At 39.5% G+C, this 12,994-nt stretch overlaps 2 long non-coding RNA genes across 10 annotated transcripts in view; both read left to right on the forward strand.

Annotated features, from left to right (window-relative positions):
- Positions 1-4,079: 4,079 nt before the first annotated feature.
- Positions 4,080-10,594, forward strand: LOC144582849 (uncharacterized). The gene is made up of 3 exons (XR_013536318.1): positions 4,080-7,234; positions 7,813-7,901; positions 9,462-10,594. It is a non-coding gene; the product is annotated as an uncharacterized LOC144582849 (long non-coding RNA).
- Positions 10,595-12,538: 1,944 nt separating this feature from the next.
- Positions 12,539-12,994, forward strand: part of LOC118153561 (uncharacterized) — a 103,456-nt gene continuing 103,000 nt past the window's right edge. For all 9 annotated transcript variants that reach the window (XR_008481208.2, XR_013536321.1, XR_008481210.2 and 6 more), the window contains exon 1: positions 12,539-12,660. This is a non-coding gene — a long non-coding RNA (uncharacterized LOC118153561). The remainder of the gene's footprint in view (positions 12,661-12,994) is intronic.

Below are 12,994 nucleotides of genomic sequence, written 5' to 3' on the forward strand. Positions count from 1 at the left end.
TCCAAAGATGTCTATTTTACAACTTTAAACTTGTGTCCTTTTAACTGAACCATTCAATTTCCAATAAACCATGAAGTAATATTATTTATAAATACATGTACTAATCTTAAGAATAGAACAATTTTCTATTGCATTGCATTCTTAAATTAAAAGTATTAACATGATTAAGATAAATATTTAAAACATTTAGTAATTTTTAAAATAAAAGAATCACCTTTATTTTTCAATATTATAGGAAGTTAATAGAATGATGTATTTTAGGCTTTTCTTCACTTCTGGGGATACTTGATCTTGCCTGTTTCACTCAAAAAACGATTCTTTTGGTATTAGGAGGATATGGTTCCTAATCTGAAATCTGAACAGTTTCTGCTAGAAGGTAATGAGGTTTTACACAAACCTTAAGTCAGGCCTTTGCCAATTGGATTTTTAAAATTTGGGATCTAGTGGGTATAACTTTTATTGAGACAAAGGAATTAGCATTTTCTTTTTTGATACATTTCTTTCAATATTATGCTTAAAACCTCAACACATAGTAGAATGCATAGCATATAATAGGAGCTCAATAGCAGCTATGAAAAACAAAGTATTAAGTGAGAGAAATGTGTTCTAGAACTGGCAGTTTTCTTGAACCAAGAGAGGCTCAAGGGAAACAAAAGGAATCTCAACTATGTACCTCAGATTTCTGAGTCCAGAAGTTCACTTTCAGTGGCAATACAAATGTGGGACATTTTTGGTTAAAATGCATATTTCACTGTACAGGCCCACTGTGATTTTAAATGCCCTTCTATTGCTTAACAGACATTACTTATATCTACTTTACAATGTGTGCTGGGCTTCAAAGAATCCAGTCGGAATTTTTAAAAAGTAGCCTTTTTAGTAAGTCAGATACAATATTGTTATGCTTCCAAATACTTGGTCTAGGAGGAAACTAAGGGGAAAACATAATGAGGATATATTAAATTTTTTTTCTTGGAAAAAGAGATATTGTTTACATAAATTTGAGAATTTGGTATTGCTTAATTCTCCCTGATGTCTACAAGAACTTCTGCTTTAAGTTCTTCCAGTCCCAAGAACACATTGGTCAGCTAACTCTTGTGCTGAATCCCAGAATATCAAGAACCAATGTAAATGCTTATTAAAATTATTATTCTTGTCTTATTTCTATATGTCTATTTCTGTATTCATGGATGTATTGTAGTCATCTCTATCACCTCTCTAAATATAGTAATGCCATACATAGAAATCTAAAACAAAGAGAAATCTTAAAACAAATATTTATGTCAGAAAGAGTTCACTCAGATATTGTTGCATTCTTTTATGGTTGTTAAATGTATTTATTCCACAAGGGTCTCCTATGCAGCAGGCCCTGATGTAGGAGTAACATGGATGATAAATACAGTAGAGGCAGAGGTGTCAGGGTGATGCTCAGAAGAAGCCAATGTTGAGCCAGGTATTTTATAGAAATAAAATATTTTAAAAGGAGGAGAGAAAAACATTTTTGCTTTCCTCAAAATTCATGAAATTGTGAAAGTACACATTTCCCAAGAACATGGAGGACTGTGGGTGACTTGAATAGAGGATGGTTTTAATAGAGAATGTGAAAGAAGATACTTCTAAATTAGAGTCGCACCAGATTCTGTGACCTATGGTAAGGAATTTTGTAGTTTAACTTTTATTTTTTATTTTATTTATTTGTTTATTTTTGAGATGGGGTCTTACTCTGTCACCCAGGCTGGAGTGCAATAATATGATCTCAGCTCACTGCAACCTCCACCTCTCAGGTTCAAGCGATTCTTATGCCTCAGCTTCCTGAGTAGCTATGATTACAGGTGTGTGCCACTGCACTCAGCTAATTTATTATTATTATTATTATTATTATTATTATTATTATTATTATTGTAGTTTTAGTAGAGGTGGGATTTCACCATGTTGGCCAGCTTGGTCTTGAACTTCTGGCCTCAAGTGATCCTCCTGCCTCAGCCTCCCAGAGTACTGGGATTAAAGGCATGAGCCACCATGCCCAGCCTAAGTTTAACGTTTAGACCATTTCCATCATAAGCAGCGTTAGTGGCTGCCTTTTCACTGTTGAGTCCACAGTGATTATTCTAGGGCACTGCATGTAATAAATGCTCAATAAATGTTTGTTGATTGTATTAACAGATAGGTATTTTAGACAGCGGAGCAACAGGATCATATCTGTGTATTTAGTTAAGAAGAGAAAAATTCAGATAACATGTTAACAGAAAGGAGCAGCCCTCAAGCAATAAAGGTGGGAGGTGGAGACAAATACCTCAGCTTCTTCACCCTTGTCAGCAGGAATGAGCCCCAGATGCCCATGGTGGTAACATACAGTAGCCCCCTTATTCACAGTTTTGCTTTCTGTGGTTTCACATATCCAGTCAACCAATATCTAAAAATAGGTGAGCACAGTGCAATAAAATTCTTTGAGAGACAACAGTCACATGATTTTTACCATATATTGTTATAATTGTTCTACTTTATTATTGGTTATTGTTGTTAACTTCTTACTGTGTCTAATTTGATAAATAAAACTTTATCATAAGTATATATGTATAGTACTATCTGCGGTTTCAGGCATCCATGGGGAGACTTGATATGCATCGATCAGGGATAAGGAGGAAGTACTGTATTTACTAACAAGTCTTGTACTGGTTTTCTTTCTTTTCTGTTCAACTTCCGTACTTCCTCAGGAACACTTCCTGGGTTTACCTTACAAATGGACTTCCCAAACCTGCAACATTATATCTCAAGTTCTGCTTCTGGGAGAACCTGATTCAAGACAGAGTCACATGGTCCTTGTAATGGTCTACACAAAGATTTAGGTGAAGGCCTCATCTAAAGCAGTGAGCATGAAAAATGTGGAGTGCAGAATTCTAAGATATCCTACATCCACATATCTTCTCTTAGCTATTCAATCAAGCATTAGTCTCAGTGCTTCTATGAAGGAACATTGCAGAAATAATTGAGGTCACAAATCAATTGACTTTAAGCAAGGGAATTATCACAAATGTATCTGAACTAATCCCATGAGTCTTCAAAAGGGATAGGCATCTTCTTTATGACTGAGATTCAAAGCATGAGAGGGATTGATTGGAGAAAGATTCTGCATTGTAGCTTTGAAGATGGAGGTGCCATGTGGCATGGAAGGTGGGCCTCCAGGAGTTCAGCATAGCCCACAGCTGACTCCAGCAAGGAAATGGGATCTCAATTCCACAGCACTGGCTCCTGTTAATGGCTTGAAAGAGCACACAGGCAGAAACTTCTTCAGAGGCTTCAATGAGTATGACTCTGGGTATTAGACTCAGCCAAATCATGCCCAGGCTTTTTACCCAGGGAATTGGTGAGATAACAAATTATCTTCCTTTAACCTGCTAATTGTTTTGCTTATTTGCTGTGCAACAGTAGAAACCTAATACCCCCCACAATGGGGTTAGGTTTAGGAAAGCAGTAGAAGTCAAGCCTTACAATTGCTGGGATTTGGTGGCTGATTGTGTCAAATGATTGAAAAAGAAAAGGAGTAATCTTAAGGTTCTAGTTTGAGTTCATAATTATGGCATTAATGAAATAGAAAATATGTAAAGATAATTTTTTTTCAAGTAAGAAGTGGGTTTTTTGTTTGTTTTTCTTAATTTGTTATTATCTGTGAAATGAAGCTGTCTAATAAGCTCTAAAAATAAAATCCAAAGCCCAGGAACAATTCTGGTTCTGAAAAATAAACATTTGGAAGTCACTGGCACATGTTTAATGTGGAAACCACTGGGGAGGGTATCTGGGTATTTTGTGTAGAGGTGTTCTTCACTGCTTAGCTCTTCTGAATTTTGATAATAGGGCTTTCTTGACTGAGGAGAGATATAGAGTACTTATAAAAATGGGAATTTATTAGATAATGTGTTATCTTAAGATATTTTATCTTATTTGCAATAAAGTAATTTTTAAATTTATGGCTTATGAAGTAGGGTATGGATCTCAAATACATGGCTCGAAAGCCACCACTCCCCAATTCGGAGCCTATGGCATTACTAATCAATTCAGTAATTTTCCTTTTGGAACCAGTATCCTTTTCAGCCATGCTCTGGGCAGGAACTAATTGATTATAGTTCACATACATTTGCCATCATGGGTTAGTTTCGAAACCATATCCATTTAATAACAGATACATTGAGTTGCTACTTGAGGGTGGAGGGTGACAGGAGGATGAGGATTCATAATGATTGTTATTATTTGTGTGATGAAATAAACTGTACATCAAACCCCTGCAGCATCTATTTTACCTATGTAACAAACCTGAAACTAAAAGTTAAAAAAGTAATTTAAAATACATTTTATTTTGATTTTTCTTTCGAAAGGACATTTTCTTATCTCTTTACATGTTGTTAAATGATATTAGACAGTCTCCTGAGGAATTAAGATGGCAAGAAGTGATTTTTACAGCCTACAGGTGGTTTGGATATGAAACATTGCAGAGCTAATTTGAAATATTATGAAAAAAGTATAAATAGGAATTTCATTCAGTCCTTCACATGGGGCTGAATGGCATTGTATCCACAGTTATTAAGTTCAAATATTATAATTTTTGATTCCTATAATGGGAGCTAGGGACAGTTCTTGCAGTTTTAAGAATGATGGTATGATGTTGACAGCCAATGTAAAGGCAAGAGGATTGATCTCCTTCCAACCAAAAATGGGTAAGATTTACACAAAGTCACGCATATTAATCATCCAATTGTTGTTTCATCCTGCCATCATCCTGGGAGACACCGAAAATTCTAGAACCACTGCCAGAGACACAATTTATGTGACCCAACCTAGAATAAAAGCTTAGGCAGCTCTATTTCTGGATCACAGGGTGTTAACATGTTAGTCAACCCATAAAAGCTCCCGGTGATTTATATGGAGTTGTAGCATTGCACCACAGGTGGAGGGGCCTAAATTGTTTTTGGAGAAATACAGGGCTCTGTCTTCAGGATCATGACCCATGAATCACACCCAGGGCTCCCAAAGCCGAGGCCAGTGGGGACATGGAAGAACTTGGCTTAGACACAGGGATGTGACTCATTTAAAAAGGTGAACTGGTTTTGAAAAATAACAAGAGCCACCTTCTATTCTCTACATACCTACCTTCATTCCATAACTTTAAAAAAAAGCAAACTAGGGGATTTGTAAGTTCTTATCAGATATGTAAACAGATTGTTGCTATTTACTTTTAGAATCTTGGTCTATTTTGCTGTTATAGAAGTGGTGGCCATAGTTATCTTTTGAATAACAGGTTGACCAAATGGTAATTGCATTACTCAAAGAAAATCACTTGGCAAATTTATACAATAAATTGACTAAAGTTGTGATAAATTCATAGGATGTGATGTCCAGATTCAACTTTCTAGTCAGTTAAGGGACTCTAATTAGTAATTTATGAAGGCTCATTAGCACAAAGTTCAAGGTAATTGTTAACTTACTGCTGTCAATGCATGACAGGTAACCTGCCAGCAGAGTGACATTACAAATGTGAGCAGTGTCAATCATATCCTTATGTGGCGGGGAAAGCTTTCACTTCCCAGAAAAGGTGAGGCATATGTGATTTGGGCTAAAAAGAACATTATGATTCCAGGCTACCGGAACTCTTATTTCATCATTTTCAAAAATTAAGTTGGGTCAGGTGTGATGGCTCATGCCTATAATCCTAACACTCTGTGAGGCCAAGGTGGGAGGATCACTTGAGGCTAGGAATTCAAAACCAGCCTGGACAATGTAGCAAGACCTCATATCTACTAAAAATAAAAATCTTAGCTGGGTATGGTGCTATGTGCCTATAGGCCCAGTAGTTTGAGAGACTGAGGCTGAAGAATCACTTGAGTCCAGGAGTTTGAGTCTGCAGTGAGCTACAATCCTGCCACTGCTCTCCAGCCTGGGCAACAGAGTGGATGCTATCTCAAAAAACTTAAGTTGAAAATAGTTTTAACATTTTAATATTTGAGCATCCATTTCTACAACTGCTGAATTTTATTCTAATCATAGATCTAAAAAACTAATTTCAAGTGTCAAAAACTTGCCACTTTATTTTTTCATGTTTGGATTACAGGCCTAGAAACTTCACAGTATGGAAAGCATAAGAAAAAAAAAATAGACTACAGGAAAAAAGAGAATGAATGGAGATATATCTGACATTTTGAGAGCTGGCTAGATGCAGATCTTCTCTCCCCATAGCTAAGTTGGGTGGGCAGCTGGCCTCAAGAACAGTCCACCCACAACCATTCCAACGCCTGGCTCAAACCTGCTTGAGCTTGGACAAGCTGTTGTCAGCTCCAGATCCCACCCTGACCCCTGCATGTCTAGGACACCTCCATCACTACTGAGCAGGGAGGCATTTTCTTCCTTTTTCATTCATTTTCTTCCAAAGGAGGGCTCTGATTTTCTTCTCTCCTGCAGTGCTTTTTTCCTCTGTATAACCCTTAACCTCCTCTCATTCTCTTCATCCCCACCTGAAAGGTGCCAGTTCATGTGCTACCACCATCTTGCCTGAATGACTGTTCCGGTGATCTTTCTTTTACCATTTGCCACCAGAAGTCATTCTACTCCCAGAAGCCAGTGGCACAGTTTCAGAAGGCTAACGTAACAGTGTCTTTTCCCTGTGGAAAACCATCAGTGGTTTTTCACTCCCTCAAGCACAGCCGACAAGGCCTTCAGTGACCTGCCCCTACAGCCACACTGGCCTTCATACAAGTCTCCAGAAGTGCCCAGTTCATTCCCATCCTGGGGCCTTTGCACATGCCACTTTCTCTCCAAGCTTGCAGACCATTATATGCTTTGGCACCAGCTCTCACAGAGCCTGCAGCGCTTACAGCAATGTGCATATGGCATTTCCAGTCTGCCTTCCCCATTAGACTTGAGGAGCGCTGTGAGTAGAGGGAGTATAGGTATAGAAGAAACATCTGTTTTCCCAGGGCCCAGTCCAGAGCCTGCCCCATAGTGGATGGTCAATAACCACTTGCCAAGTGCTTCCTAGAAATGTGTTGACTGTTGCTTTCTGATCATTAGATTTTCTTATTTGATCTTTTCTAGCAAAGTGGTTGCTTCCGTATGTATTTACTTTGAATTCCATTTGTTACATAAGTGATCTCTTTGCTATTTTATAGCCTTCGTACGTGCTGGATCTCTCACCAGAACCAACAATTCGGTAGCTCTTCAGGCTAAGCAGTGAAGATGAGTTTCGGGGATTGTGAGTGTTTTCCCAGGCTTTCTACACACCTATGCATGAGCATAAGCAAGTGCCTTTTGGGCCCTCAATAAATATTTGTTGGGTGGAAAGATAGGTGGATTGATAAGTGGACGGATGGATGGGTGGATACATAGATGGATGGATAGATGGTAGAAGACAGATATACTTATGGATGGTACGCTGAAGATGTTGACAACTTCTTTAGCCTGTTTATCTCTAAACTCCTTTCCCCTCTCTATGAATAAACCATCAGATCCCTTTTTCTCTAGAGATACTGTCAAGCAAAGCATTACCTAATGCTTGTAACACTCCTAAAGCAAGAAGAACATTGGCAGAAACTTCTATGTGCAATGCAGTTTTTAGGAGGGTTAATTACTTTGTGTCTCTGAATACTGAAAGTTTCCTCAAGGAAAAACTCTCTGAGTAAAACTCAATGACAAGACCTTGATAATGGACTCCTGGTTATTGCTGTGTGCAATGTCCTACCTATAACTCTCGTTTTAATTAATGTATCTTGAGCAAGATTTGAAACAGATCTCTTTCCTTCTCTTCTGATTTTAATATGTCTTCTCCAACAGACATCCACTTCACCAGAGAGATGCAGAGAACATCAGCATATTCTAGATGGGCTTCCCCTCTGCAATTTATGATGAAATCTGACTTCAGGGTGAGTTTGCAGCCTCCTTCCTGCCTCTCCTCTGGTTGCCCGATAGCAGACCCCCATCTCCCTTCAGACCTGGGCTCCCCCAGCTCAGTCCCACTTGGCATTTCTAACTGAGGTTATGGATACACATTGAGCCCAGAACTCATTGCTTTTTTGGAAAAGGCAAAATAAGAGAGGGGATTTTCCATATTCACATTTTTCCACAGAAATGTATTCATAAGCTTTAAACTTGCCCAAGCTCTGTTAATGTATGTGGTTGGCTCCTGTGCCAATTTTCATTGTGAATAAGATGCTAAATAAAAGGGTTCTTGTCTTTCCCCTTTCTCCTCCCCTCCCATAACTTTAACTTCATAAACCCATTTTGTAAGTGAATTAGGTCTTAGGAGAGAATCAGAAACGATGTTGTTCTTTTAGCCGCTTACAATGTTTGCTTTAAACCCTTGATAGGAACATGGGCTTGTGACAGCAGCAGCAGAGGTAAACAGATGACTTTATATATAATGCTTTTTACAAGGTGGTTCAGTTCATTTCTAACCTTGGTCTTTGCGTCATGGAATGAGCCAGGGAAATTCTTCCCCTTAACCCTACCCTGCACGTCCTCCCAATAAGGGCAAGGAAATGTCCATTTTGCCTTTGGTTTCACAGCTCTTTCTCCACAGTAGAGCTTACATAATGCTATACCACCCAATCCCAGATAACCCCAGAAGTGTCATCAGGTATTATTATTATTTTCATTATTATTATTTTCATCAGGTAAAATGTTCACGATAAAAGTTGCAATTTTTATGAGCCATGAGCTGGCGTGTCCTGGCATGTCCTGGCATGTCCTGGTTGTCAAGTTTCTGTGCGTTTTCGTTCAAATGTTCCCTGCCTGTGTTTATTCCTGGTCAGACCACACCTCCTGGGACTGTCCTTGTGGCTTTTGCTCAGCCGCTGACTCAAGTTGCCGAAGACATGGGGGATAGCAGAGCAAGGTCTGCAAGATTCTGGCCAGAAGGAAAGGACTCCATAGCTCTACCCTTTTGAGACATGGAAGCTGCCTGCTCCTCCCTTTTCCTGGAAGGTCCCATGACTAGTTCCGTACTAACAACTAGCCAAGCATACGTAGGGCTAAAGGGGTGTTAACATTAACATAAGTGATACAGTGAGGACCAGAAACCTTGGATATAGGGGAGAACATGTGAGCTTTCTGTCAGAGAAGACTAGGTCCAAATACCATCCCCCAAGGAATAGCCAGCTCCTTGCTGGGGATCTGGGCAAGTTCTTAGTTTCTGATTTCTTCATTTAGAAGATAACAATAATAATGGAACCCATCTTAGAGGATTGTGTAACATGATGTGAAAAAATGAAAGTTCAATGCACAGTCTATGATCTGGTACAGGACAGGATGCTATATTGTTAATTCTATTAGCTACTATGAACATTATTGGTAACTGATAATTACCTATAATTAATATAATAAATGATATTGGTGTCAAAATTAGAATCTACATTATTAACACGTATAATCCGTAATTATTGGTAATTATGGATATTAATATTACACATTGATCGATCTTGCAGAACCTTCTTCCCTTCATCTAGAAAGCAGAGATTAACAATGGACATTGAAAAAACCTCTGACTCTGTAGGGTTTCTGCGAAGATGAATAAATGACTTTGCACAGTGCCTGGCCCTTCAGCCTGGAACCAAGCATCGCTGTTTTTAATGAGAGGTTAGTTGTCCTTCTCAGGCCCTCCGTAAAGGAATGTGTTACTTCACTTTTCAGCCAGCATGACTGCCTCATTCCAGCACTTCTATTGCTGTGTAAAAAGATGACATAGTGGCCCACACCTGTCATCCTAGCACTTTGAGAGACTGAGGTGGGCGGATCACTGGAGGTCAGGAGTTCAAAACCAGCCTGGCCAACATGGTGAAACCCTGTCTCTACTAAAAATACCAAAAAAAAAAAAATTAGCCAGGTGTGGCAGTGGGCACCTGTAATCCCAGCTTAGTGGGGAGGCTGAAGAAGGAGAATCACTTAAACCCTGGAGGCAGGGGTTGCAGCAAGCTGGGATTGTGCCACTGCACTCCAGCCTGGTTGACAGAGCAAAACTCTGTCTCAAAAAAAAAAAAAAAGATAACTGCAAAGTGACTTTAGAGGCAGGTCATGGGCCTGGTGACACCCAGGCATGAGGCTGGATGGGGGGCTCAGTCTCCTGGAGAAGATGATCCCTTAGCCTTGAATATCTCAGTCGAGGCCCAAGAATCATGGATGCTTCTTAGCAGGCTAGGCTGGTGGGCTTGGTGTATAAGCTGCAGGCTGTGCCTGTAGACACCTAGGAGGAAGAGCTTTGCTGCTGAATGCACTTAGGGGCCTTCCCCACCTCTGCTCTCTGTCTCCGTTTCTGGGATAGATGCGGTAGAGCTGTAAACCCAGGCTGGCTTGCATCACAGCTTGCCTGTCCCTTTAAGCCAGGGCTTCTGGCAGATGGACCTTTGACAGTCTGGTGAAGCCTATGGATTCCTTCCTGAGAATAGTTTCAAATCAGTAAGATAAAATACGTGGGTTTATAAGGGAAACCAGCTACATGTCAAAAATTTTTTTTGGAATTGTACTAAAGTAATGGATGTATTTCTCTAGTAGTCTATTAGATAGAATGATATAAAGTGCGGTGCTAAAAATATAATAATTTTGAAGAAGTGGTGAGTGAAAATGGTACTAGAGGGCATCCCTAGGATATACAAATATTTGATTTCTTTTAGGGGCAACATCATGGCCTTCTAATGCTTCTGTGATTTGTAGCCTGTGTACATATTTAAAGGAAGTGAAACATTTCAGTCGAAGTTTAGGACAAACAAGGCAGAATTTTCTCTCCTGTTCTCAGGTTCACAGACCACATGATAAGGAGCTTTGCTCAGCTGGTCTCCTAAGTCTCTGTGCTGTGAGAGGTCCTGGCCCCAACTTCTCTCTGTCTTATCTCGTTTGCATCACAGCCTCCTGCATGCTCTCTGACCTTTATGCAGTACCCCTGCACCCATGATCCGGGTCACATCAGGTCTGGTTTTGCAATCTCAGGGTTTGATGGAAGAACCCACCTTTCATGCTTCACTATTTAGAGAAGGCTAGATTCATTTTAAAAGCACAATGTACCCCAAAATCACCTGAAGCATTTGATAAAATCCATATTTCTATACCCCTCAATTTGAGTTGATGTGTCTGGGGAGAGGCTCTGGTTTCTATATTTTAAAGAACTCCCTAAATGCTTCTGAGGAAGGTGCTCCTTGAACAAAATGGTGCTTCTGCTAAGAGACAAGCCTTTTCCATCTTGGAAACTATTATCTTACTATCCTATATTCTGGGCAGGAGATGAATGGACAGCTTGTATGTAGTGGTGTGATATACAGACAGGTATGGCAGCTACAAGAATGTGGAAGTGTGGAAGGAAGAAAGAAAGGAAAAGAAAAAGGAGAGGGGGGAGAAAAGCAGAAAGGAAGATAAAAAGAAAATAAAGAAGAAAGAAACTAATAAAGGAAGGAAAGAAGGAAAAAGGGAGGAAAGAAAGAAGGATAAAAAGGAAAGAAAGGAAGAGAGGGAGAAAGAAAAGGAAAGAAAGAAGGAAGAAAAGGAGGAGGAAAGAAGGCTGGAAAAAAGGAAGAAAAGAAAGGAAGAAAAAGAAGGGAGGAAGAAAAGAAGGGAAGGAAAGAAAGAAGAAGGAGTAAAGGAAGACAGAAGAAAGAAAGGGAAAAGCAAGGGAAAAGATGTTGTAAGTGCTTTTAAACCTATGGGAAAAGAAATTTTTATGAGCAGAATCCAGAGATAATATAAATCAGGAAGAAGAAAGATAGATTGATTTTGAAATTCAACAAGTATTTATTATATGGTTGCTGTATTCTAAGTCAGGGGTTGAAAACTCAAACACATAGAAGAGCCAGGAAAGATGGTGCTAATATAAAAGACTCAGGGTTCTCTCAGTCTTCTACTTTTCCAATTTGAAGGAAACAGCTTGGCTGCATAAGAAAAACAAAAGGCTGAATGTAAGTTTATGCTGTCAAACTTTGGTTCGCAGCATCAGGCATGGCTACCTAGGGCCTTCCTCTGTGTACACATGAAATCTATCTTCCATATTCTCCCATTTCTCAAGAAAATTTGACATTTTATAGAAATCTCTTTATGAATAAGTGTTGGAAACTATTCCAGTACTATTTCTGCAAAACAAATTTACTAAAAATGTATCTGCTTTAAAATGACCATTTTATTTTTCCCATGGATTATTTTGGTTGGAATTCACAGGCAAAGTAGAGCTGTCCTTTTCTTTACTCCACCATGTCTGAAGCCTCAGCTGGAAAGCGAGGGTAATGACTGAGCATCTGGAGGCTAGGATCACCTAGAGGCTCACTTACATGTCTGGTGCTTAAGCGGGGAAGACTCAGGGATCAGGACTATTAATTGGAGCAACTTAATGTGGCTTCCCCATGTGGCTTGACATCATGGTGGCCTCATGGTAGTGGGGCTCATTCCATTATAGTTTAGAGCATCAAGCACAAGTGTTCCTGCCAACAAGGAGGGAGCTGCATGGCCTTTTATGATCCAGTCTTAGAAGTCATACAATGTCACAATATGTTTGACTGTATTGGTCAAAACTCTTATAAGCCCAACCACATTCAAGGAGAGAAAGATAGTTTCTATCTCTTGATGGGGAAGTGAGAGGTTTACATTCTGGAAGAGCATGAGAGCGAGAGATATTATTGCAGGCATCTTTGAAAAATAGAATCTACTGTAGTAAGTAATTCAAAACTTTATTTTAGCCCATAATTCCAGAACTTTGTGAGGCCGAGGGAGGCAGATCACCTGAGGTCAGGTGTTCGTGACTAGCCTGGTGAACATGGTGAAACCCCGTCTCTACTAAAAATATGAAAGTTAGTCAGGTGTGATGGTGTGCGCCTGTAATCCCAGCTACTTGGGAAGCTGAGGCAGAAGAATTGCTTGAACCCAGGAGGTGGAGGGTGAAGTGAACCCAGATTGTGCCACTCCACTCCAGCCTAGGAGACAGAGTAGCAAGACTCTATCTCAAAAAATGAACAAACAACAACAACAACAAAAACCCTTATTTTAA

This window comes from Callithrix jacchus, chromosome 5 (genome assembly GCF_049354715.1).
Source record: "Callithrix jacchus isolate 240 chromosome 5, calJac240_pri, whole genome shotgun sequence".
Lineage (NCBI taxonomy): Eukaryota > Metazoa > Chordata > Mammalia > Primates > Cebidae > Callithrix > Callithrix jacchus.